The 24,875-nt window shown below is 45.5% G+C and overlaps 1 protein-coding gene across 1 annotated transcript in view; it reads right to left on the bottom strand.

Annotated features, from left to right (window-relative positions):
* ATP6V1E2 (ATPase H+ transporting V1 subunit E2) overlaps nt 1-24,875 on the bottom strand; it is a 147,175-nt gene that overhangs the window by 64,191 nt on the left and 58,109 nt on the right. Inside the window, exon 3 of the transcript XR_015249236.1 lies at nt 19,283-19,385. The gene's annotated coding sequence lies outside the window, so the exon portion shown is untranslated. The remainder of the gene's footprint in view (nt 1-19,282; nt 19,386-24,875) is intronic.

The following is a 24,875-nucleotide window of genomic DNA, read 5'->3' as shown; positions in this document are numbered from 1 at the left end:
GGGTGGCTCAGTCGGTTAAGCATCTGACTCTTGGTTTCAGCACAGGTCATGATCTCACAGTTCCAGCCCCGCATCAGGATCTGTGCTGACAGTGCAGAGCCTGCTTGGAATTCTCTCTCTCTGCCCCCACTCCTGCTTGCTCGCTCTCTCTCTCAAAATAAATAATAAACTTAAAAAAAACAGGTCTAAAATTGTCACATGCCATAAAACTACTGTGCCTGGAGATAGTCATACATGCCTTATGTGATGCTCCCAGGAGGGCCAGGCACCTAGAAGGAGTCTATGGTAAAACGTCTCATCGTGCCCAACTGTTGGCTCCCTTCCTTGAAAATTGATCATACATCCCACCATTGCCTTCCTGCAGGTGGAGTTCACAGTCTCCACCTAAGTCAGGTTGGGCCGCATGACGTGGCTTGGGACAATGAGATGTGAACGGGAAGGACAGAAGCCTTAAGGACAATGGGAATTTCTTCCAGTTCTCTCTCACTCTTTCCTACAGCCATGGCTCATCTCAAATCAGGGCACCCCTTCAGCAGGGTTCCTAGAAAGAAGACACATGGGGCAGAGCCAGAGTGGCCTTCATGACGCAGAAACAAACCTATGTTGTTTTTTTTTTTAATTTTTTTTTCAACGTTTTTATTTATTTATGGGACAGACAGAGACAGAGCATGAACGGGGGAGGGGCAGAGAGAGAGGGAGACACAGAATTGGAAACAGGCTCCAGGCTCTGAGCCATCAGCCCAGAGCCTGACGTGGGGCTCGAACTCACGGACCGTGAGATCGTGACCCGGCTGAAGTCGGACGCCTAACCGACTGCGCCACCCAGGCGCCCCACAAACCTATGTTTTATAAGCCACTGAGATTTGGGAATTACATGTTACCACAGCAAAACTGTCCCTACAGAGAGAGACCCACAGGCATAAGGAGAAACAGGAGGAAGAGGACGATGTGGAACAGCAGGAGGAGAGGAGGAGACATTTTTGAGTACCTACTGGTGCTTCGAACCATGTTAATGTCTGTGAGAAATAGAAGATCAAGGTCTGGGTATACATGCTGCCCTCTAGAAGTTTCAAATCTAGTTAGAGTGGAGCCATGGACAAATGAAATGGCCTAGCCACAGGGACAGCAGAATTTAAGGGCCAAGCATGCTCCAGACCAAAGTCCAGAGTAATTCCAGGTGTGGGGGGCTGTTAGTGGTGTGGACTGAACTTAAAGAACTTGAGTGAGCTTGAAGGAAGCCATAGCACACATATGCAGAGCATAGCCTACAACAGCCTGAGTGATGGGCACAGAGCACAGGAGGGAGGGCATCTCAAGGAAAGAGGCGATGGCTGAGGAAGACATTCTCACCTTAAGGAGTCCATGACTTCTTCTAGGGGTCATCTACCTCTTTGCCAGGATTACACAGAGCTCACTGGCCCATCTGTCTGTTTGGCAGGTGAAAGGATTAATTAGAGAAATTAATCAGAGGCCCGCAGATGCAGGCAGATACACAGACACACGGAACTCTGAAGACTCCGCCATGCAGGGGGTAGGTGGGTATTCACAGCAGCTGCTGGTCACCCGAGAGGTGAGGCAGGCTGGGGCTGTGGGGTTCTGACAAAGGGTGTGTTTGGTTTTGGTTGTGGCCCCAAACACCCACCCAGTATAACTGCATTTCTGGTCAGTGGGCCCAGACTTTCATTTCTGCAGCATCTCCATGATTTCCTGAGAAAGCCGAACCTTGCGGCCTGAGTTTACTGCATGCAACAAATGACAGATGAGAGTTCTGCAGAACTGAGATGCAAGCAAATGCTGACCTCTGTTCTCTAAAGAGTGCCTCCCTTTGCTCTTTCCTCTGGAATTTCCCATATGCTGTGCTGACCTTCGTCAAAGGAGAGTAGTCTTTTAAAGATTTAGACTTGCCCTGACCTGCTCATGGAGGGATTTGTGCCAGTTACCAGGTACAGATATCCATACAACACAATGAGAGTTTTGTTTCAATGAGAAAATTGGCCTGAAGGAAAAATAAAGTAGGCAAAAGAGATAAAGCAAAGGAGTAAGACACAATGCTAGGTAGAGAGAGGACCACAAATTTGACAGTATGCTCCCCAGGGCAAACACAGAGGATAACATTAGTTACAAGTTTCCTGGCTTCTAAAAGATAAAAATAGGTGCCTAGATGAAGCATAGCTTATGCTGGTACTGAAATCAGGGAGAATCTTCTCCCTGCCCCAAAGGTAGTTGTTTGGAATGAATTCCACCTTCAAGAATGACCCATAATGGGCTAAATGGGTAAGCAGCATTAAGGAATCTACTCCTGAAATCATTGTTGCACTATATGCTAACTAATTTGGATATATATTAAGAAAATAAAATTAAAAACAGTATCCAAAAAATAGTAATAATAAAAAGAATGACCCATACTGAATACAACAGCAGGTTTCAAGGGGCTATCCTTCAGTATAGATTAATGGCACAGGCCAAAGTTCAAATCATCAGACTGAATTATTTGAAAGACCAGGACATTGCAGTCCAAGCCTACAGACACCTGATGGTAGCCTTTGACCCAAGGATAATATTTAGAATATAGAGAAACAGACGAATGGTTTATCCTTCAAGTAATCCTCCATAAACATTTCTTAAAAATGAGCTACTGATAAGAAGATAGCTGCAGAGTTTGAAGTTATACTATCAGGCAAAAGCTTTATTTTTCCTCTTAAAGGACGGCTGAATATGCTCTGGCCATAAGCCAAGTGGAGGATGGAGCCAGTGTCCTCTTTTGCCAAGTTATGGAGCCTAATCAGGATTGGAGCCAGCATAAAAATCCACTGAACCCCTACCCAGAACAGGGCCAAGACCAGCAGCAAAGTTTCCCACAGGAATTGGTTCTGCATCTCTTCCAACCTGTGGCAAGGTCCCAAAAGCTAAATGTCATAGAGAGTGACCACTAGCACATTAGCCTAGGAAATGTTCAAAACAGCCATTACCAATTGCCCACGAAGACCACAAAACAGGACACTAAGTGCCCAGGACACTTAGAACCTTAATACCAGCTCATGGATTTAAAAAACGAACAAACAAACAAACAAACAAACAAGAAACACTGCAGGATCTAACTAAAATGAGCTACACACGCAGTTATCTTTACAAGACATTAAAAAAAAAAAAAAACGAGAACGCTAGCGTGAGAAAGAAGGGGGAAGAATATACCAATGCTAAAATGAAAAAAGGTTTGGACATCACTATGAATTATTGTCTATGAAAATAGACACTTGTCACCACAAAGTCTTCTGATGACGTGAAAAGAAAGTTCTAAGGAATTCTCACTTGTCCCTCCCCCCTCCCTTGCTCAACTTGTCCACAGCTCATTCAACTCACCAAAAACCCTGAGGGTCTGTCTCACTTTTTCCTTTCCACACAGGCATCATACTGACAGTTGGGCCTTTCCAAACCTGCCACTGGCAATTTAAATTAAACTGATCATGGATCAATTAATTCTGATTCATTCCTGATGCCAAGAAACTATGACATTGCCCCCAACAGAAATCACAATCCTCACCTACCAAGCTGGCCTCATCCCACAGGCAAGTGAAGGAACTAAGTTTCTCCTGTTATTCATCTGGAGCAACAAATTTGAAACCAAATTTAATTTAACTCAAACTAGCCTTAAGTGAGGAGGATAAGTTTATACATGTTTGATTCCTCATGACACCTAGTATTGTGTGTACTGTAGGAGCTCGATAATTGCTGAATTGGTGAGTACTTTATTCCAGCTGCTATGCTTGAAGCTTTACATCATTTATTTCACACATACATTTTGTTGTTCTGACAATTCTACAAAAAGTAGCACTACCCCCATTTTAAAGATGGGAAAACAGAGGCACTGGCAAATCCCTGGACTCATCCAAGACAGTACAGTTAGTAAACAGCAGAGTGGACTCTGACCACCCAATGCTAAATCCTAGGCCCTTTCCATTCCACCAAGCTGTCTCCCTGAAACCACTTCATGAAAGCTAGTGATTGCTACACCAATGACAGAAGTCGTAAGTGGGCAAAACTTGGCTCAATATCATGTAAACTTTCTCACAGTTACAAAATCCAGCAACAGAACCAGCCATGAGGTAGTAGATGCTTCATCACAGAAATGACTTTTCTGAGATAATAGAGAGGGGGATCGCCACTTTGCTTGAACTGCTGAACTAGATGACCTCAATATCTGAGATCAAAAAAACAAAGACTGAAAGTCAGATTCTGAGAAATGAAGCAAAGTTGAATTCCAGGATCCTTTCTTAAGCACCTTATATAGGAGACACTGTGTTTCAGGAGGTACAGAGATGAAAAGACACAATTCCCAATGTAATTTGAGCTGGGTATTGAAGAAAAATGGGATTTTAAAAAATGGGAGTGGGAAAATGTTGAACGTTATGCCTAGTCCCAAATGAAGGGAATAAGATAATTCGACACAGGATGATAAGAAAGTATAGAAAATGTTTAGGGATAGTCCTATGTGCAACTTAAGAAACAAAACAGATGAACATGGGGGAAAAAAGAGAGACAAGCCATAAAACAGACTCTTAACTACAGAGAACACATCGAGGGTTGCTGGAGGGGAGGTGGGCAGGGGAAATGGCTAAATGTGTGATGGGTATTAAAGAGGGTACTTGTTGTAAGGTGCACTAGATGTTTTATGTAAGTGATAAATCACTAATTTCTACTCCTGAAACTGTATGTTAACTAAGTAGAATTTCAATAAAAGCTTGAAAAAAAAAAAAAGAAAGAAAGAAAAGGAAAATGTTTACAGAAATAGTGTATCATGGAAAGTAGTGGGAGACAGGAAGCACAGAAGGGCAGTATGAGGCCAGATTATAGAGGGCATTGAATGAGTAAGAAATCTGGATTTTAGTTGCTTGAAATTAAGAGCCGTTCAGGCTTTTGAACAAGGGAATGATTTATTCACGGCTGGGGCTTAAATCAATCAAGGTGAATACTCAATAAAATATTAAATATAATCCAACAATGTATAAAAAGAATTGTATACCATGATCCAGCAGAATTTATCCCAGGTATGCAAGGCTGGTTCAACATCCAAAAGTCAATGTGACCCACATCACCAGGCTAAAGAAGTAAAATCATATAGTCATATTAATTGATTCAGAAAAGGCATTTGACAGAATCCAACACCCATTTGTGGTTTTAAAAAAAGGAAACGCTCAGCAAACTAGGAATAGAGGGCAACTTCATCAACCTGATATACAACATCTACAAGAAACCTATAGCTAACATCACATTTAATGGGGAGAAATGGGTTGCTTTCCCCTTAAGATCAGTAACAACATAGAGATGTGCCCCCTCATCTCTCCTCTTCACAATCACACTGGAAGTCTAGCTACTGCAGTAAGAAAAGAAAATAATAAGTATACAGATGGGGTAAAAAAAAAAAAAAAATGAAACGATCTTCATTCACAGTTAGCAAGATTGCCTATCAGATCTGGCACCCAGTATAAGACGGACTCTTACTAATTTGGTAACATAATTTCAAATTAAGAAGTTGGAACTCTTTTTTCAAGTTCATCCTAGAGCCCAACCAGAGCCCACATTAAAAAAAAAAAAAAAAAAAAAAAAAAAAAAAAAAAACCGAGAAACAAACAAAACCAAACTCCCAGTTTAAATAGAAAACTTGAACTGAATTGATATGGATCCTAAGACACATAGATGAAAACTGAGAGGTTTCACTAGATCTCAGATACCAAGTCATCTGTTCTGTTTAGGCCACCTCAGTAGCCCTCTTCTTCTCCTCCTCTGCCCCAGAAACTGACTTCTGTTTTGGAGGGTAGGGCATAATGTGATCGCTGTGTACTAACAAGTTGCTTTATGGTGGCAATGTATGTATTTCATCTTCTGCCAGGCTCAGCCCAAGCAATTAGCATAACACTAGAAACAAAAATGGCCACAAGTACAATCCAACATTTCCATATTTCCATGACGGTTTCCAAGTGAATATGTCCTTCTATAACTATCAAACTAGAGTAGAAAAACATCGGAACAATTCAATCAGTGAGAACGTAGTTGGGTACGGTGTGTAAGAATCAACAGAAAAAAAGGAAGTTTAAGACAAGTATAGTGTGAATGAATTCTTCTTACTATATTCATACAAGGGGATATTATAAAGTGGTGAAAGTGAGCAGGCTGCAACTGTACATGTGATCATGGAAGAATATTCCTGATATCATGTCAAACAAGAAAAGCAAGGCCAGAAAGAATATAGTTTAATTTCATTTCAATAAAGTTCAGAAACAAGCAAACTAAATTTTTGTTTAGCTTTATATACACAGAAACTCAGGCTAATGGCTACCTGTAGGGGGACAAGAGGGGCTGGATTATACTAGAAAAAGATACACAAAGGTGTGTGGAGTGTTGGCTATTTCATTATACAGACATTCACTTTATAACAAACTATATATACAGATGCACTTTATGCACTTTTTCAGTGTATATTTCACAATAAAAGTGTCTAAAACATAGTCCATAAAAAGACAAGTATAATGTGGTTAAAAAGAAAAAGTAGAAGATTTCAGCCAGACAAAGCTGAGTTTTGAGTCTTGCACCATCACTTCCAGCCATGTGACCAGCAAGTTTCTCGATCTCTCGGAGCCCTCAATGCTGTCACTTTTGCAATGAGAATGATAATAATATCTACCTTATGCTCTGGCAATGAAATATGAAGATAGACATGAACTTGATTGGCTACCAATGGCTAAACAAATGTTTGGTTTGGTTATCCAGTTAGTGAGTTCAAGCCTACCCATGAGAGCAGTAAGTGTCCAAAGCAGATGGGAGTACAGGCAGTGTGAAGAGCAGAGAGAGAACCCTGAGGGCTGGGGTGGACAACAGAGGCATCCCAAAGGACTTAGAATTCCAGGTGAATCTTAAAGGGTTCACTTGAAATAATTATTGGATAAGAGAATGAATGCAAAGCCTGGAGAAACAAAAGAACAAATTGTAATGTCCAAGATATATTCTAGAGGCAGTGAGTAGACCACAGATTAAAATTAAAGATGGCCCTTGACTCTGCAAAAATTCCCATTTAAATGAGTTTTCTCCTTCTGGGTGCCCATATGAACACTCAAGACATTTTCTAGAGATGGGCATTTCTGTTTCCCTGGCTCTGGGAAGGCTATGTGTCTATCAAAACCACACTGTGGTTGGTTTGACCCCTGGTACTATGCTATCTCTCTGACCTATCTGTGACCCGAATATTTGGGTGTATACATTTCCTGTAGCCCCAGTGGGACAAGACAGCTCTTGCACCTGCTGACATATTTAGACACATATATTATCTCAACGGCCACTGTTCTCTCTTGATAACCACCACGTCACCTACATTGCTAACGTCAGCTTCCTCCACAAACCACAGTACAAAATATTCTCATGGGGTGGGGGGGGGGGGGAAAGGTGCCAAGGCATCTTTTTACTTTGGTGCTTGTGTTTTCACAATGAAGTTTTCAGATAAAAATAATGGTCAGAGGGACAAAGAGGTTTGGGGACTGGGGGATTGCCCACAAAGGTAAAGTCTGAGAGCAGGTAGAGGAGAGATGAAGAGGCAGCAGAAATTGATGGAAAGTACCCTAGAGATTTGGGCTATAGTTTCAGGCCTGTTGTTAAATCTCTCTGTGACCTTGGGCAGATCAGTCTGGTATCAGTTTTGTTGTATGAACATCTAGAGATTGGTGGATATGGCGTCTAAGAATTTTCCAGCTGTTATGTTCTAGGACCACAAATAAAAGAGATTCTTTTTTCTGTTCTGGGAAGAAATGGATCAAGTCTACCTCTTCTTTTCTGATACACCTTTATCCATCCTCCCCCTCATGACCCCTAGTGACCCAGAGAAGTAACTGGCCTCATCATTGGAGAGAGCCCATGAATAACTAAATTTGGGTGGAATCAGTAGGTCTGTTTTTCCTGTTTCTTACTCTCACTGTCCCACAAAGAAGAAGAAAAAAAAAAATCAGTGCAGGAAGGTTTCTTCTATCCAATGAGGCTTTACTCTCATCGGGTGGGATTACTCAAGTCCAAGTCCCAGAAACCTCATGAGTACCACTCCTTTGCTAGACATTGACGGGGTGGCCTTTGCCCTGAGGAGACAGAGCAGAATGGCAAGCTGGGAACCTCGTCTGCTGAGGAACAAGTAAGAATGAGGGTATTTAGACTGGACAGGAGCTGACTCCAGACAGGCATAATAACTGCCACAAACAGCTGGAAGGTGGAGAGAGGAAATAGGTTTGCTTGGGGCCGCCACACAGGGCAGAACCAAGGACCACCACAGGAAGCTCCAAGGGAGGCAGAAGACATCACCACTGGAAGAAGAGCCTGCACGCAATTAGAGCATCTCATGGAGGTAGTGACCTCCCCACCCCAGCAAATGTTCTAGCCCCAAAGGCTCCATGCCATCCTTTAAGAGACCTCAGAGAGCATACACTCAGCAGAGCGAGGGACCAAGTGTCCTTTCCAAGGCTGAGATTCTCAGAATCTACCACAGTGGACTCTGAAGTTTAGTAAATGGGGTTCACCTTACTTTCTAGCTGTTTGTTTGTTTTTAATTTACTGTTTTTCCATCAATCTTTAAGGAGACAGGGAATCCCAGGCTTTTAGCTTAAAGTCTCCCTACTTTCCATCTCCTTTCCCAATCAGAAGCCCCACCAATGTAATCAGGAATAAAACATTTTAGTTAGAGATAATTAGGTACAGGTCTTGTAAAGGGAATTATCCTTATGCAAAGCAAAAATGTGGTGCTTGGATTTTTAGGATCAGACTATTATATAGAGAAAGGCCCACCCTTCTCCTGCTGTGCAGAGATTGATAAAATACAGTCACTTTTACACAGCATCTGAGTGGACCTAACACAGTACAGTGACAGGTATTCAGAACTCCACCGCATCCAGAAGAACATAACACCTCAAGCATCATCCGGGGAGACAGACGGACAATGGTCCACTCTTATGCCGGTGTCATTTTCTTGACCACCTTTGGGGTCCTCAGCTTAGTTTTCCTTTCGTAAACTGTTCCCTAGTTAGCCCTCAAGACATTCCTTTTTCAGAAACTCATTATCACCAGTGTTGCCATGTCAAATTTAAACAGAGACAACCTAACTTTCCAATGAAAGGGGACTATTTTGTTAAACTATGAGCTGTCCATTCATTGCAATATTACACAGCCCTGAGCAAGAATCATTAAATGAAGCTGCATGTAAAGATGTCACAGCAGGGGTGCCTGGGTGGCTCAGTCAGTTAAAAGTCCGACTCTTGATTTTGGCTCAGGTCATGACCTCCTGGTACCTGAGATCAAGCCCTGCGTCAGGCTCTGCACTGACAGCACAAAGTCTGCTTTGAATTCTCTCTCTCCGCCCCTCCCCCATACTTGCTTGCTCTCTCTCTAAATAAATAACATTTAAAAAATAAAATTTTCATTAATAACTTAAAATTATTTAAGTTATTACTTGCCATGCAAACAATCATTTTAACATTATCTTTTTTTTCCCCCTTACCTTATGAAGGCCAGTTTCCTTCCCCCAAGACATACTCATGTATAAACTGTGGCTGGTTTGGCTCATCTGATTTTTATCTGAAGCTGCCACAGCTTGCTCCGAGGGTTATATGCATGTGAGAAACTTCATAAAATGGCAACGTCTCATGCTTCATTTTCTTAGCCAAGAAAGGTTTGTTCGCTGAACTGTCACAGTAAGTCGGGATCGTTTTTGAGCCTGGCTTTACAAGTAAGTTTTGCAACCAGGACATGGTGGAGTGGGCCTCTTAATCCAGAGTCTGCATCCTCCACCAATAGGCCATGAGCAGTGTGATCCATTTGTCTTTTGTTCCCCTTTGTTTTCAAAGAGTATTCCAGCAACATCACAGAGGATAGTTCAGCAGGAGGACAGTCAGGGAGGACAGCTAGAGATGGGCTGCCCCCATCAATGTGACAAGTACCAAGGGCAGGAGTTAGGACTGTGTCAAGGGGGTTGGAGGAAAGAGGACAGACTTTAGAGGGAAGTTGGCAGAAGACAACTTGGAAAGTCACAATCGGACTGAGAGAGAGAGAAAAGGGTCCCTAGGTCACCCTGAGGGCTTGGGCAGGGGTGTCAGGGGAGGATAGCTAGGCACAGGGTAGAGAAGGGGAGGATTGAATCTCAAATACCTGTGTAAGGTGTCCGTAAACCACTGGACATGTGGGTCAGAAGGTTAAAAGAAAGATGGGGTAAACAAATCGGGAAGGCAAAACATTTTGGGGCACTCACTCATAGTGATACGAAAAGACTACTATGAATCCAGGCAACTCTTAACTCGTTCATGGCTAAAGCTAGCTTTTGTTTTGTTTATTTTTACAGACCTAATTCTCTAAGGGCTAACCATAGAATCAAGGTGTGAACTAAAGCTGCCTCTTACAGCCACCACAAAGGGAAAAATGTGCAACCAACTATATCAAAAAACAAACAAAACATCCATCCCTCCTTATTCAGGGGAGCAAAACAGAGCATTCCCAAACCAACTGTGGCCAATGCCCACGCCATGTGCAGAATACCAAAGAGTGTTAAACATAGTACCTGCCTACAGGGGGCTACCAACATCCCTGGCATCCAATACCTGCTATCCACCAGCTGGCTAAATGGGTCAGTCCCCTGTGTACTAATGAGTCCTAAAGTATCTTTCAAAATTTAGGATCTGGTCTTGCCTTGAAGTTGCCAGGTTCTAGAAACTCTGTGATTTCTTCTTTTATTCACTTGGATCATCAAAGGGACAGGGTACATAATCATTTTTCCATTGTTTGAGCAGAACCCATTACAGCTGCTGAGAAGAGGTAATTGAGTTTATCAAACATAATTACCTCTACTCAACCAACCTCCTCCTCAGTTTGACCTTCCCAATCAGGAAGAACTAACACCACCTTTCACAAAGGACTCTTGCATATTTGAATGGCTTCCCAGGAGTCTTTGAGTGGCATATAATTACATTTAATTTAATTTTTTTGTCATTAATCCCAGAGGCTTTGATCCAAGGTCTGTATTATTTTGATGTAAGGAAAATAAGGCTCCACCTCAAATTAAATATTTGCCTTTGTATACAGTTTGCTGTTCATTGTACAACTCATCTTCTGTTGGAGTCTCTGGTTTTCAGCAGCCACTTCTGGGTTTGGCTTCTTTTCCACTTCCTTGTGTTTCCCCATCAGGTGTCAGGTCACCAAGAGCCTGAGCACACTCAGGTTTCAGGGACACTTCCAGACCCCAAGGTCCCAGGCAGGGATACATATGGGAATCTAACATTTCTGGTATTTTCCAGGTGAGGCCAGCCATCCTCAGACCTTGAATTTAGGGGATGGGGTATTCCCATTGAAAACACAAATTGGTGGAGAAAAAAATACATCTCTCACCAATTTGTTTCAGGTAATGTACCCAACACAAGTCCCAATCTGTCCAACTCTCCATTTTTAGACCGGCATTTATTAAGTACCTTCAATGTGAGAGTATATTATACCTGTCCCCAAGGACCTAACAATGTTGTAAAACAAAGACACTGAAAAGAGGTCAGTTATAGCAGGAGGCCATATGAAACATAGCCTATCTATAGAGGTGCCAAAAATGTGCAGAGAAACTTCAGAAAGAGAAACAAATTCCTCTTCAGCTTTTGGGCAACACCCCCCTCTCCTTGGTACTAAGCCAAGCATCTCGTTGTCCCCAACTCCCCATTATCATGATTTTTTAGGTACCGCCTGAACTTCCCCCAACTTAGATTGAAAAGTTTATCATCCAGACCCACTGACTTCCTTTTCACCCCAATTCCCAGCATCATCTCAAGAGAATTTCACATATGCGTGAATGATATCTAACATCCCAGTCTCCAGGTCCTTAACATTCTCAGCTCCAGTGACCTTCATCTCCTGTCTAGGTTGAACTGCCCATCCCCCTGGAGGTCCCACCTTCTTGATTACAACCACCCAGAACCATTTCATCTTTGACCCCAATACCCCACTTTAACCTCAATACTCCACTCCCAGGTCACAATCAATTCCTCCAGCTCTCACTCGAGTCCTCCCACCACACCTACTCTCTGACCTCACCTTGACCTCTGAGTTCCTGATTCCACCTGGTCCTCCCTATCTATCAGCATCTCCTGACTTCGCTTCCTCCCCCATCTAGCAGGGACCCTCCAGAGCCTCACTTCAACTACCTCAGCTCAATCATCTGTTTGTCTTCCTGGCAATAGCCTCAGCTACACCCTCACCACTGTCAGCAACCCCCTCCCCAACTTCTCCCCTCAGGGTCTCTTCTGACTTCCTGTTCCCCCCCACCCCCCAGTCCCCAGCTCCACTCCCTTCTCTCCTGGTTGAACCAAATTCTTCTTTTGCAGAAACGTAAATTAAAATCTCTCAGCTTCCTTGCTACTACCAAGAAACCTATCTATCTACATCTGTGCTCAGCATTACCCCTTCTCAGAATAAAAGGTATTCCTGATGCCCAGATGTACCCATTATCACTGACTTCTTTAAGGAGTTGGAGCCATCAGGAACAATTTCTCTTCTAGGATCAAAAACCTATGGGCTCTCACTCGATTCTTCACTTCTGTGAACACACTTACACCTCTTAAAAGAAAAAAAAATTCTTCCACCTATCCATCCCCTCACGTTCACATACAATACACTTTGCTCCCATAGCCAGGTTTCTAGGACATACGGTCTCTATTTCAGCCTCCACTTACACAACTCCAATCCACTCCCCCAAGGGGGACAATCTGGCTTCCACCTCCTCCCACACCACTGAAAACGCCTAGTCAATATCCACATTCAAGTGTGTAGTGGGCAGTTCAAACTCAACATGCCCCAAATTAAACTTCCGATCTTTGAACCCAACCCTTCTTCCCCTACGATTCCCACCATCTCAGTTGAGGGAAACAGCATGAGGAACTGGTGACATGACGAGAGATTTGAAGTAATCCTTTTCTTTCTCCCATACCCCACGGCCCAACTCATCAGGCATTCCGTTGGCTCTACCTTCAACATATATCCAGAATCTGACCCATTTGACCACTGCCAGTGCCACCATCCTGACTTAAGATACCATCGTCCCTTGCCTGGGTCATTGCAACAGGTTTCCCTGCTGCTACCCTACCCTCCCTATAGTCTGTTGTCAATGCAGTAGCCAGAAATTTTTTTTTAATATTTTTTTTTAACGTTTATTCACTTTCTGAGAGAGACAGAGTGTGAGCAGGGCAGAGGCAGAGACGGGGAGACACAGAATCCAAAGCAGGCTCCAGGCTCTGAGCTGTGAGCATAGAGCCCGACATGGGGCTTGAACTCACAGATTGTGAGATCATGACCTGAGCCGAAGTCGGACGCTTTAACCGAATGAGCCACCCAGGCACCCCAGAATTATCTTTTTAAAAGTGTAAGTTAGACTGTGTCATGCTTTGGCTCATAAGTCCCCAGTGGCTCCTCAAAGTCAAAGCCCTCCCCACGTCTGCTAAGTCCTGAAAGAGGCCTCCACCCTACACCTTATCTCCTTGATGTTATCTCCCACTATTTTCCCCTCACTCCCTTCCCTCCAGCCATGCTGGCTTCTTCGCTATTCCTAGAACATGTCAGGCACATCCCACCTTAAGGCCTATTCACTGGCTATGCCTTTCATCTGAAATACTTTTCCCCCAGATCGTTACATGGTCAACTTTTCACCACTTTCAAGTCTTTGCTCACATGTAACTTTCTGGCCACCATATTTAAAATTGCAACCTCTGTCCAACATTCCTGATTTTCCCCTTATATTTTCAGCTTTTTTTTTTTTCCTTTATAGCACTTACCACCTTCTTGGCATGCTATAAAAATACTTATTTGTTATGTTCGTTCTTTATTAGCTGTCTCCCCTCACTAGAATGAGATCATTTACTGATAATACCCCAAAGTCTAAGAACAGTGCCTGCCACATAGTAAGCATTCAGTAAGTATTTGTTACAAATGAATTGAATCACCAAGGTCACCAGTGAATTTCTGCCAGGTCCAAAGGGAACGTTCTAGTCTTCACCTTTTTGGATCTCTCTGCAACTGGGACACTGCTGACCACTGCATCTTCCTTGAACCTCTCTCCTTCAGTTTTCTCCCCTCTTCATCTCTGGCCACTCATCCCTGCTTATTTACAGGTTTCTCTCCCATTAAGTACGGATGGTCCTCCCAGCTCTATCTTCAATTCCCCCTCTTCCCTAGTCCTCTCACTCTCCTTAAACAAGGTCATCACTCAAGGCTCTGACCACCACCTGAACATAGACTTACCTAAACTTCATACATTCAGACAGAACTCTCTCCCCCAAGTTTCAGAGCCATGTAGCTAGCTAGTTACCAGATAATCTCAAATTCAATATGTCCAAATCTGCTCCTCTTCCAGAGTTCCCTTTCTCAGTGAGCACTACCTGCCCAACCATCAAAGCCAGAAACAGGGAGGAACCCACATCACCCCTCCCTCTCTCATGCTCCACATCAGATCATTCACCAGCCCCCTTGTTTCCACCCATACTGGTCTCACCCCTCTAGCCCACCCTCAATGCTGTCCCAACATGGTTGCTCCATCAGGTTGTTCCCCTGCTTCTCAGCCATCTACAGGGCAAATCTGAACCCTTTCAGTCAGGAATGCCAGGACTTCACATGGGTCCTCCACACCTGCCTCGTCTCTAGCCCATCCCTCCTACTCTCCACTCCAACAGCCCTGAACTCACACTCACAGACTCCCCTGAACATGCACCCCACCGGCCTTTGCACATGCTTTCCCTCTGCTGGTAAAGTCTTCCCCTGCCTATCTCCCTTTAGACATCTCATTCTTCAAAGTTTGCTCAGGCACCAGGTCCTCCTAAAGTCTTGTCTGATTGCCCCAAGCAACCCGAAGCATTCCACCCATTCTCTGGCCACATTTTGCACATGCCTCTCTCTGCCTTGGCAATTACCTTGTAGTCTTGTAATTCTAACAACATTCCCTATTGACCTCCTAGGGTGGTTGTGAGGGTCAAGTGATAACAGGGGAAAGGAAAGGCTTGACAAGCTGTAAAACCTCAAACAGATGTTAGTCATGGAAGGAGACTGGAGCCCATAGTGAGGGATTCAAGGATACAATACAATGAGATTACTACTATCACAGAGCTATACATGTGGAAACTGAGGCTCAGACCCTTCAAGCTTCACTGAGGAGCAAAGGGCAAGATGACTTGGATCCAAGCATATGCTGGTAACCGAGGAGTATTAGTCAGAGATCAAGAATAGGAAGGGGTGCCTGGGTGGCTCAGTCAGTTGGGCATCTGACTTCAGCTCAGGTCACGATCTCACAGTTCGTGAGTTCAAGCCATGCATTGGGTTCTGTGCCAACAGCTCAGAGCATGGAGCCTGCCTCAGAGTCTGTGTCTCCCCCTCTCTCTCTCTGCCCCTCCCCTGCTGGTGCGCGCACACTCATGTGCGCTCTGTCAGAAATAAACATTAAAAAAGAATTTTTTAAAAAAGGAAACAATCCCTTCTTGCTCATTTGTTTATTAAACAAAGACAGTGTAACACAAGGAATTTGTGCTTACAGAATGGGTCATGGAAAGAGCGGGGGATAAAAAGGCTCCAGGCTGGGCTGTCAGACAGGATGATCAGAATCTCGCCATGCAACCTGCCTGCCAAGGGAGCTCCCACCTCTGCCATCATCAGGATGACAGAGAACCGAAGACCATCACACAGAATTATTGAAGTCAAGAACACACCATCTAACCTCCAACCCCAGGATCAGGGACACACTGCCACCCCACCAATGTGCCAAGACCACTCTTGGAGGTTGTGGCTGGACGTCAAGTCACGACTGCAGGAACATCCACACCCCAAAACCACGCTGGTTCCCAGCAAGAGCCAGAACAGAGTGAAGATGGTCTCCCCTCCACTTTCACGTCCAGAGAGTGCATTAGTGCCCTACGGACAGAAACTACTTTAAATCCAGAACCCTCGGAGCAGGGGAATCCGGGAAATGCCATTGTTAGCTTTCCAGCCCCTCAGGTACAGGAAGGCACAGGGAAGGAGTTGGAAATGGATGCCAAGTGCCCATCTACCACATCCACCAGACAGCACGGGGAGGGAAATGCAATAAATGATACATATCTTATTATGGCGAAGTTCCTCTCAGGGGAGACAAAGTGATTGTTTGCCTGTTGGTTGTTTGTTTTAGAACAAAGAACTAAAGGACATCGGAGTTCCTGGGGAAAAGATAAAGGTTTTCCTACTCTGAACTGCTGAAAGCCATTTCTCACGTGGTGGCATTCCTTAGTGGACATCGTGTGATGTTATACGTGCAGTGTCTTCAATGAAAACTTTAGAGCATTCTAAAGCAGGGGAGCATTCATGGCTGGTCCTCAATGTGGCTTTTGCTAAAATGCAAAGGCAGGACATGAACATGGATGAGGACCTTGCTTGTCCCCGTATCTGTCATTAGATTGCCCCCTCGGTCGGCCCCTTTCAAACCACGCTGCTCAGAGCCTGTGGGTTTGCAGAGGCCTGGGGACCGCAAGTTCTTGCCACTAGAGCAGCCAGAGTTTTATCTTCTTGTCTCGAGTCCACATAAAACAAGTCCTTTGAAAACAAGGATTTAATTGCTTTTTAAAATGTTTGAAAATTAGTCTTTGACCATCTGTCATAAAATTATTTCTTATGGTCAGCTTGTGGGAGGGGCCACACCGTGGGCAGCGTGAGCTTTGATACTGGCTCACAAGACCAGAATTCTGTTCAGCTGATCAAGACTGATTCAAAAGCTTTTGAGAGGCTGGAGATGGCCAGTTTTGATGGGGTCTTTTCCAGATAGCACAGTCGGTGCATTGTTCTCCAGCACTGCCCACAGAGCCCAGGTCCAGGCTGAGACCGCGACACAAAAGAAGTCACAAAATGTCAGGGTACAGAAGGGGCTTGGAGGTCCTCCAGCCCAGTGCCGTCACTTTACAGATGAGAAGATGGAGGTCGGGAGGGAGGGAGGGACTAGTCTGCCGCAGAGCTGGGCGGGCTCTCCCTCTCCACCAGACTCCTCCTTGTGGGTGCTCACACCTACCTTCTACTGCCACTGCTCCGTCCATGTCCTGACTGCATCTGTGACTCCCTCAGAATTGAAATGCATACCTTACAAAACTACCAGTGTTCTCCTGCACGGTGCTGAGCATTTACTAGAGATTAGGGATTCCAAGAAAACTGCTGCAAATAAATGTCTCCATCAATCATATGAGCGGCTGTCCTAAAGGGCCTGAATTGGAGAAACAAAATGCCCCCTTCTGCCTTTTGCTCTTTCCCAGAAAATGATCATTGTTGTTTCTCTCCTCCTTCTTCGGCAGAACTCCCAGCCTCTATTTCCCATATAGAGCCTGCCAAAAGTGGCTAGACTTTCTACCAACCCAGAAAAAAACAGCTGAAGCCTGGCTTTGCAGGGAGAGGACACCAGCTCCTAGTGATGCTAAGCCCAGCCATAGCCAAAGATCTTTCCACCTAGGCCCAGGTCAGAGGTCAGCAGGCCCAGTTTCTTAAACTGATTGTTGGTAGAGGCCAAGTCCAGACACAGGATCAGGGTGGAGAGCACGTTCTGAAAGGACAAGGCACCCAGAGTGGTAGAGAGAGCTCATTCAAGCAGGGCCATTGGAAGCTTCTGCCCTCCTTCTCACTGGTCACCGCTTCTATTTGGCCAAAGGAACCCAGTCCCCTCAGGTGGAAGACCTGAAAGCTGAACTTTCTGCCCACACCAGGCTTTCTTCCTTGGCCTTGCCAGTTTCTGCTAGGGTACCACCAGCCTCTCGTCTCAGGCCTGGACTCAAGTCCTACTGATCTTCGTGCATAATGGCCCTTACAATGGTCCCTTGGGGGCCATCTTGGTCTTACACACTCTCCTCTCTGTCCCAAACGGCTACCTTCGGTCTCTCCAACCCTCTCTCATACATAAATGGCCACATTCATCTTCCTCATGCTACTTGACAGGTGAACCTTGCTCATAAACTTGCAATATTCCCCAAAGTATTGAGCCAGGACCTCAAGGCCTTCCATAATTGGATCTCACACCAAGTTCCCACCACGGGCAGACTTGCATGCGTGTACACACACAACTTCTGATTAAGCCAGAATGATGTGGTCCCTGTTCCTAGGAACTGTTCCGTGGATTCCTGCCACTGTGCCGCCGTTCCCACCATTTCCCCACCTGGCATACCGTCCCACCAAACGAACACAGGTCAAAATCCCTCTCATCCTTCTGACCCTCCCTCCTCCTTCCATCTTGGTCTTCCTTCCAGGCCCACAGAGAGCCCTGTCCATCTCGAACGAACACCCCATTTGTCATCGGCACCATCTACATGAAAGTGGCATCTGGCCAACTGGCGAGTTAGGGCCTGTGTGTTATGCCCACGTTGCCGAAGCAGGAGCGATGCCTACAGAAGTAAAAGATCTGTCCCCTCAAGTTTGCAAGGCAATGGGTTGTTTGAGCAGAGCTGGTCCCGGTGTCCAGCCCAGCCCTCCCCAACCACTCCTGCAATACCAGAGGCAGAGGAGCCAGGGTGCTGAAAAGAGAAAGAGATGGGGAGGAGGGGGAACAGCACTCACGCTCCAAAGACCCTGAGGAGAAGCAATGAGTAACCGTTGGCTCCCCAGTCAGCCAGAAAAAATAGGGCAAGCTTGGCCTGAGGAGGCCTCCAGCACAGCGCCCTCCATGTAAGCAGCCACACCCAGGGCAGAGGAGTGGGCAGCTTCATAGGAACAGCCCTGTTGCCAGGTGGTAGAAATATGAGGGGACAGTGTTTCTGGTTTCCTGGGAGGTAGCATTGAGGCCACTGCCTATCTTTGCATGTCTCTGTGTTATCACATTGACTTGGGGGAGTTCAACACCGTTTGTTAGACTGGGTAGGAAAACACAGTAGCCAGGCCTCCCAAACAGGGCGCCTTTGTCCACAGCTGACACCCTGGCCCAGAGCCCAGCTCAGATTCAGGGGAGGATTTAGGTCAGAAGGAAAATGGGGGTGGGGGTGGCCGCAGCCTTAAAATCTGTTTTAGCACAAGATTAGGGAGATGTTTCCCTCTTCCCACGGTCACACCCACGTCCCCTGGAGCAGGGGGAAGGGGAGGCCTGGCCTTACCTTAGTAATTATGCTGAATCTGAGGAGAAAATATTGGTAGGTCTTATTAATTCTGCCAAAAAGCTGTTTGGCAACCTCCCATCGTGCTAGAAAGACCGAGGCCGTTTTGTTAGGCTGTTAACCTCTTTTCAGTCAGTTCGAGTCAGAAAGCCTTTACTTACCTCTCTTAAGGGTGAAGACTTGCAGAGACGTGGCAGGAGAGAAGCTTCCAGTCAACTGGAGAGGTGGCCACAGAGCTGGGAAGGATCACCAAAGAAATGAGCTCTAAGAGGCAAAAAAAAGATGTTGTCCTGAGTCATTTAGAGTTTGAGGACTGTGTCTGCTTTATGTTAAGTTCATTTTCCACAGTGTTTCAAGAAACTACTGAAAGAGGGTTTATGAGGGGCAGTCCCCTCACAGCCAGTTTCCACATTTTCCCTTTAAAGACGTCTTCAGAAAAAAGCTCCTTTTCACAGGGATCAGCCAGAGAACCCACCTCGAAAGCCAATTCTTATCGCCCATGCGCATTTATAGGGTTGGCAACTAGGTTCAGATCCCCGCATCTTTTACAAAAAGGGGTCACACCTGCGCAGGCCTGGCTCTGGAGGGCTGCAAGGTGTGTTCTCCTGGCCTTGACCGCCATCTTCTGGACAAAGGTGGTACTGCCGCCAGGGAGAGGCCTCTCCTTGGTCACAGCAGCTTCTGGAGCAAACTTGAAAATCAACCAGGGGAGGGCCGTGAAAAAAAAATCACTTTTAACTGCCAAGAAACCAGTAATTGATTTCACGTGCTACAGCAAAGATGCAATTGAATGATATACTTCGCTGTTGTTTTTTACCCATGTTCCGTGGGTTTTGCCCTTACTCATCACTCAACAAGCTCATAGTTGAGCACCTACTATGTGCCAGACTCCATGCTAGGTGATGGGGTGGAGATAAGTTGGATAGTTTCTGTCCTAGAAAAAACCCAAAGTCTTTTTCTATGAACGTAAAATGTCTCTTAAAAAATTAAGTTAAAAAAATAAAAAATAAAAAAGCCTGAGTTTCAGAAGTCCAGAAACACGAGAGCCAAGAGTAACATTTCACTGTGATTAGTGTCATGAGGGAGATGTACCACGGGACACAATACTCAAAAGAGAAAAATCTGCTGGGAGCAGAGAGAAGACATGGTCCCATGGGAACAGAGAAGGTGACACTTGGGGGTGGGCAGCAGAAAGGGAGGGCAGAGAAGGCTCAAGCATGTCTTGCTGAGTCCTACCACTGCCTTCACTCCCCATCATGGTAGGCAGCACTGTTAGTAGGACCCTGGTGACCGGGACCCTTGCAGGGTGTCTAGAGAAGGGGAGAGATGGAAAGTTATGGGGTCTGGTTGGAGATGACTTGGGGGGGCTATCAGGCCCCCGGCTCAGCCCGCGGGTGTGGGACAGTGAGCCCTAGGGCCAAGAGGAAGTAAGACACCAGATTGGCTTTGGTCATCAGTTTACCACTTCACAGCTGCAACATGGGCAAATCGCTGAACTTCTGTGAGCCACAGTTGCCTCCCGCACAAATAGGGGTGATGATAATAATCCCTCCAGAGGGGAATTAAATGTGGCAATGCACACATGCAGAGCCCCAGCCCAGGCCTAGCACACACAGCCCTTCATATATGACTGGCTGTGGTGGTGGCAGGGCATAGTGCCAAGGTCCTAGTATGGCTCTGTAGAGCTCTGTGCTCAATTGTTCCCAGAGGCACCCTTACACCTGCCAGATATTTATGATGTATTCCTTCCCTCTCCACCCCCAAAGTCCTCCCTGGAACACAGACATCCACAAAGCCAGTGTAGACATTTGGGTTGCCACCAGGAATTCTCTGGATCTGGAACCCATTCCAAGGGTCTTGTGGGTCAGCTTTTCTGGGTGGCCTTCTGATAATTCTGCAAATGGTCAGAATTAGGAATCTCTGGAGAACGGAGCTGAAAGCCTCCCAGTGAGGACAAGCTGGACCACAAGGGGGCAGTATTGGCCAACCCCTGCTTCACAGAGTTGGTTCCCCACCTCTTGTCGCCAGGGAGGAGGAGGATGGAGGGGGACAAAGATGAGGAGAGTAAAGGTCTTTCCCGGAATAAATTTGTTTTATGTTAACTTATGTGAAACGAAAGAAGAGTATCAGATGAAACATTCAAGGAGGATTTTTGAGGGCAACTTCAACAACGTGAGGGGAGACCTTCCATCACCTCATTCGGCACGCTCCAAAAGGCCAGCTGGGGGCAGTTCTAATAGCAGACGCACCACCACCTGCAAGCCCACCTGTCATCAAGTGGAAACAAGGATAATGGGGCTGTAGGAAGCAGGGCAGGCCTAAATTGCCCCAGTTTTTACACACAGAAGCTGCATCTTTGGAGTGTTTCAATGACTTACTGAGATCGTGGCTTAGCCAGTGGCACAGCTTGGGCCAGAACCCCAGGACCCCTATTCACCAGTGCAGAACATTTTCCACTGCACTCCACTGGTCCTCTTCTCTGACCCCAAATGGATTCTCATTGTTATTGAGAGCCACTGTGGCCCAGGCTGTAGGGTCTCCATAGCCCTTTCAGCTCTGAATGATGAAAATCCAGAATCTCAGCCTTAAGAAGGTTCTCCATTGGAATATTCCTCCCATCAAGAGCTCGAACCTGGTTAGAGCACAAAAGCACCTATATTTTGGTTTCTCTGAGGTCACCACAGGTGGGCTTTGCTTGAACAAGCCCAGTATATGAATGGCCATTGGATTTGCCTATGTTGTAGATTGGGGGAAAGGAGCTTTGTGAAATGATGCACAAAATTCCTTGAAATGGCAAAGTTCCTGCACCCATCATCCTACTTCCCAAGCATTTAAAATAGAGTTAAAGGGACAAGGGTTTAATTTACACCCAGCTGTGTGTGAATCCCTCGATTGCTAACTCACCGACATCAAAGTCGAGGGATCAAACAGGAAAAGTGGGTAGGAAGTGAGGCCTCTGGTTCGGCTGGGCATGTAGAGACAAACAGGAAATGATATAGTTCCTTGACCTTCTGGTCTGCCTGTCTATGTTACGCTCACTAGCCAGAAGGGAGCCACAGCCTGGCCAGGGGCCAGGGGCCACACTAACCCATTTGGTGCCTACCGTGAGTGAAGCAGTATGCCCTGCCCTCACCAAGCCTCTAATCTAGGGGGAGAGGTGAAACAAACACCAGATCATGTTAACACCAAGCAGCCAGAGACACAAAGCACACAGTTTCACAGGTGGCAGTGGCTGGGATGGACCCCAAAGGTTGCAGGGACTTTCATAGTCAGAGATAAAGGAGAGAGCATTTTATAGGCTGACAAAAGTGCCAGCAAAAAGCCTGGAAGGCAGGAAGGCTAGGGTGTTTTTAGGGAACAGAGAGAAGCACCCCTTCTGTCTCCATCCAGATTATGTATTCCACAAAGATAAGAACTGCATATGATGATCCTTAGTGCTCCCATCAGTAACTAGCACAGGGTCAGGAACCTGGAAGGGGCCAGTTATTGTTTTGGGTGAACTTCTCAAAAGACAGGACATTCCCCCAGGGCATTGGAGTAGCTATGTTGAAAGGGAACTGAATTCCTGGAACTGCACACACTGCAGTGTTACTGCCTCTGGGCTGCAATTCTACCCTTCATTGCCTTGGTCTTGGTAATGAAGCCAGAGTTTATAAACATTCCTCTTGCCCGTGCACGATGTTATGCTTTGTCAGTAGAGGGCGACGGAGAGACGTCACAGGAAAAGGTGAGTCTTCTCTTTTCTTGATCCCTCAATGCTGCAATGCTCGCTCGTGGGCACATCCGGTAACACTAACCTCTCGAGAGTCTCAGAGGCACCTAAGGGACAGCTTCACAACAAGCTGAGGTTCTCTCCAGTGACATCCTGGTGAGTGCAACACCGAACCCTAGGTGAGTGGTGAGTTTTGTTGGCCCCCCACTAGGCAGTTTCCTGCTTACCAGCCTTGACCTACTTGACCTTGCCTTTTGTGAACTTTTATACTGTTCAGTGGCACCAGCCACACCCTCTCCAATGAGACCTGAATCTCAGCTTTAGAGAGACACCTCTCCCATTTTATTCCTTCCTATATGTTTAGAGTTCTTTTTAGCTCTAAGTAGTCAATCTCCTGTCACTAGGTAATAATTCTTGATAGTCTACCTTCCCTGTTGGAATTACCATGTGGTTTCTGTCTCCTGATTAGGCCCCGATGGATAAAACACTCACACACATATATACAGACTCTTTGGAGGGGCTCCTTGCTCCCTCCTCAGATGGATTCTCCTCTGAGCATCTTGAGTCACCTCCTCCTCTTGAATATCCCTGGTATCAATCAGGCTTCCACCAAGAAGACAGGAACCATCCCAAGTATTTCAAGCAGGAAGGAATTTAATACAGGGACTCTGGTGCTTAACAGTCTCCGCCTGTTCCTAACTGTCCCTGTGGGCAGGTGACTTGGCCTCTCTGAAACTCAGTTACCACTTCTATAAGGATAGAGATAAAAATAACACCTAACTCATATGGTACCTCTGAAAACTTATGTAAAAGAGTCCATGAAAAACTCCCAGAGCCTGGTACATGGTTAGTGCCCAAGAACTATAAGCTATTATTAGTGTCACTATTATAATCCTCTAAATGTTCCAGCACATCTGAGCTGAAGGGTCCCAAAGCCACATCACTGTATCTGAGGCAGCCAAGAAGGGAAGAAGACATTTCAGCAGTAAGACTTCCATCCCCAGTTGAAGTAAAGACTGGGGAGGGAGTCAGAGGGTAAGAGGATGATGTGTAGCCTGGATATGCCCCATTGGCTCCAATCCCTGCCTGTCCTCAACCAGAACGAGTTTTATACCCTAAACTTCCCTCACATACACTGAGCACAGCTCTCTCACCCAGATTCCTTTTAAAATTTTTAATTGAAAATGTAATGTATGCATATGATTTTTTTAAACGTCAGAGTACAAAATGCTATGCAGTCAAGAATGTCTCCCTCCCACACCAAACCCCCAGTCCGTCATCTCTCCCACCTCAGAGACAGTCACCATGAGCCAATTTACTATGTGTATTTCCAGGCATATTTTAGGCATATACAAATATAATATGTTTTCATATTTTAATACATACGGGAACACCATTTTTGCTTTTCCACTGAATAAGATATCTTGGAGAGCATTCCATATTTGCACTGATGCAGCTCCCTTATTCATTTTTTTCTTTCATCTTATTCTTTTTTAAATGTGCATAGTATTCTTGATATGGATACAGCACTAAGTATTTAACCAGAGCCCTTCTGGTGGAAATTTTATTTCTCCCCGGTCTTTTCCTGTCATAAACAATGTTGTCAAAAGTTATCTACTGTACATAATGACTTCTTTATTTTTATGAGGTAGAAAAATCATCTCACCTCTTAGAGTTGGAGATCCAAAGGCCATCCTTATGGTCTAACACGACCATGTTAGGAGCTGAGAACCTGCATTCCAGACCCATCTCAACTAATCATGTCCTTCACACCCGGGCACCAATTTCTTCACCTCCCTGTGTCACTCAGGTTCCTTGCTTGTCAGGCAATAGTGGTACCTGCGTTCAATGGCCTCACAAGGGCATTCTGAGGATCAAATGAGACAAGGTGCATGAAAGCTGGTGAGCACTGTGCTAATCCACAAGCCTCTAACCGGGTTATTGGCCAAACCTACAGTTGATATGTTGCTTGAGGACTGTGCCCATAAATCCTCAACATGCTGCCTGGGGCACCCAGTGCTCCCTCTAAAGGAAACGTACCC

Source organism: Puma concolor, chromosome A3, assembly GCF_028749965.1.
Source record: "Puma concolor isolate L17-30 chromosome A3, mPumCon1.1.hap2, whole genome shotgun sequence".
Classification (NCBI taxonomy): Eukaryota; Metazoa; Chordata; class Mammalia; order Carnivora; family Felidae; genus Puma; species Puma concolor.
Note: the sequence above shows the minus strand (reverse complement) of the source record. Positions and strands in the feature narration are given on the sequence as shown.